This window comes from Berghia stephanieae, chromosome 1 (assembly GCF_034508935.2).
Source record: "Berghia stephanieae isolate SIO BIC M18660-M18661 chromosome 1, UCSD_Bste_1.3, whole genome shotgun sequence".
Taxonomy (NCBI): domain Eukaryota; kingdom Metazoa; phylum Mollusca; class Gastropoda; order Nudibranchia; family Aeolidiidae; genus Berghia; species Berghia stephanieae.
The window spans coordinates 61,900,952-61,903,451 of record NC_088360.1 but is presented as its reverse complement, the minus strand read 5'-3'; the positions used below and the strand labels follow the sequence as shown (position 1 = coordinate 61,903,451).

At 34.5% G+C, this 2,500-nt stretch overlaps 1 protein-coding gene across 4 annotated transcripts in view; it reads left to right on the top strand.

Annotated features, from left to right (window-relative positions):
• The window catches only part of LOC144964389 (uncharacterized), a 27,604-nt gene that overhangs the window by 17,181 nt on the left and 7,923 nt on the right, over positions 1 to 2,500 (top strand). The gene's annotated exons all lie outside the window — the stretch shown is intronic.

Here is a 2,500-nt window from a genome sequence, read left to right as displayed (position 1 = left end):
CATAGATCTGGTTTCTGCCAGGCAAGGTATTTGTTGCGCAAGTTGTAATTCTTCAACATTTTCGGCATGGTCATTAACGCCTTTTACATTACCAATTATCAAATCGACAACAAGGTTTTGTAAAAGACCACAGTCTTCTATGCCTGTGTAATAATGATATGGCGACTATGTAAACATTTGAAGTTACCACTGAAAGTTATGCACTGCACTCTGTTTCAGGTTTTATTTTCATCTACGATCAATGAAGCCCTTACACATATGGTAGTACATTCTGAATCCCTAAATATAGCGCATTCTAACCCATTTATGTTGCCTTTGCCAAGCTTGAGTAACCTGAACTGTGTGTTTGTGTGAGTTCGTTTACACGGTAAACATTTATGTTTTCTGATATTCTATTCTATTCTGCAATGACAGAATATTTCCTTCATGGCAACAAATGGTTAATGGAGACCACCAACATCAATTGTAACTACCCTGAACCAGGATCCCTTTACATATCAACAATTTCTGGATTCAGATGAGGCCGAATTAATCCCCGAAGAACTAAAGTCACAACAAGATCTTGACAACTTCAAAACTCTGGCCCAGGACAGTGACCAATGGAAACAATTATCAATATGGATGGAGATAGCAGCTATACTCATCAACTATGACTGAATCACACAATTCTCAGCAAGCGTCATTCGGATTGCGAGGCTTACTACTAATATTCTATTCTTTGGAACGGCAATGACACCCCCTGGGTACCCATTTGAATCGTATCCAAGAAAAGATCAGCGAGGGGCTGGCATTGGCGTATTTTTAAAAAACGAAATTATCTTAACACGTGAAAATCATTTATCTAAGACTATCCCTCCAGAATGCAAGATGCAGCATCAACTACCGACCGCCAGTAAACAAGAGAAACAAAATAGAATTACCCAATGTTAGGAAAGAAATCAACGAGATGTTAACATTGCAACACGCGTCCTGGCCATACAATCATACTCGGCGATTTTAATTTTCATTTCGACAACATCAGACATTTAAATTGCGTGAGTCACTATCAGAGAACAACATGTGCCAGATCGTAACAGCGCCAACTCACTCTGCTGGTCATATTTTGGATTGGGTAATCGTGGAAAACTTCTCTTTTCGGACCACTCCCTCATTTCTTTCAGTCTCGACGTTTTGAAACTTGGACGTGGAAGATGCACTTTAATACCATCTACAACCAACGAAAGAGACTTGCCAAACAAATTCGTCAACTTTTTTTCGAGACAAAATCCATAACATTCGTTCAGAACTAGATCAGCATGAACCATCGTTAGATACAGAACATTCTGCGATACCCCTTTATACAAATTTAACCCAGTTTCATCCAGTTTCGTAAAAGTGTTGATCACAAAAGCCTCCATTAAATCCCGCGACCTTGATCCCTTACCAGCATAGCATTTGGCCGGCTCCATTGACACATTATTACAATCCATTACATAAATCATAAATACATCCCTAGAGACTGGCGAAGTTCCATCGTGTTTTAAAAATACCCTCGTCAAACCACTACTGAAGAAACCATCACTGGACCACAATGTATTAAACAATTATTGTCCATTTTATCAAAACTTTTGGAAAAGATGGTTCTTACACAAGTATCATCTCATCTTATATATATATATATATATATATATATATATATATATATATATATATATATATATATATATATATATAAGCATATATAAGCATATATATATATATATATATATATATATATATATATATATATATATATAATATATATATATAAGCATAGAGGTCGATTCATTGAACGGTTCCAGTTCAATAAATGTGATGATAAGTCGATCAACAACATTTTTGATTCAATTGTTGATTAAATTTGAACTCAATTTCTATTCGATTGACTTAACATTTTTCCACTTCGTAAAAGAACTCAACGAGACATTTAATTTGGACACCGAAATATATTTTCTGTATTTAATGCATCTGTTAAATTTCGCTCACTTATCGTAGAATTCTTTCCCGATGTTAAGAGTGGAAAATGGTTGATATAAATTCTAAGAAATTGATTGCATTCAAAACAATGATAGGAACCACTAAGTGATATCGATTCAATGCAAGATTCCCACTTCGTTATCATACTCGCTTACCGGATGGTGACACACAATCAACGTGCTATAATGACGGCATCTGTTTTCGATAGGATTTGATGGAACAAATTTGATTTTTCGATAAAATCATCAATCACGATTTCTTATCAATCTCATAATACACATAAACCATCTTCACGTCGATTGTAAAAACCATGCATAATTTGGTGACGGTTGGTCTAATGGTTTTGTAGCCTTTGTGTTACAAAAAAAAATCCAATTTGCCAAATATAATATATAAAATATTGTAAAGCGCTTTAAGCACATTTAGTGGATATTGCGCTATATAAAGCTCAATATAAAAATATAATGAGATGTAATATATTACATAAATATAATATGTTCGATAA